Consider the following 246-nt stretch of genomic DNA (forward strand, 5'->3'; position numbering starts at 1 on the left):
GGGTTTAGGGTTTTGTTTTGTGGTGTGCTGCTGTTGGTGTTGCTGCTGTTGCTGCTGCTGCAGTTGCTATTGATGGGCCTATATTATACTAATCCTATTGATGTATTGCTGCTGCTGCTGCTGCTGCATCTCTGCTGCTGCTGCTGCTTCTGCTGCTTCTGCTGCTGCTGCTTCTGCTGCTGCTGCTGCTGCTGTTGCTGCTGCATCTTACTTCTATATTCTGCTGCTGCAGCCCTGGGGGCCCCA

General features: G+C 52.4%; 1 protein-coding gene across 1 annotated transcript in view; it reads right to left on the reverse strand.

The window, feature by feature from the left end:
* Positions 1 to 246, reverse strand: part of EMH_0051560 (uncharacterized protein) — a gene marked incomplete at both ends in the record, with an annotated part of 4,023 nt that overhangs the window by 251 nt on the left and 3,526 nt on the right. The gene's annotated exons all lie outside the window — the stretch shown is intronic.

Source organism: Eimeria mitis, genomic scaffold (assembly GCF_000499745.2).
Source record: "Eimeria mitis Houghton genomic scaffold, Emh_scaff2285, whole genome shotgun sequence".
NCBI lineage: Eukaryota > Apicomplexa > Conoidasida > Eucoccidiorida > Eimeriidae > Eimeria > Eimeria mitis.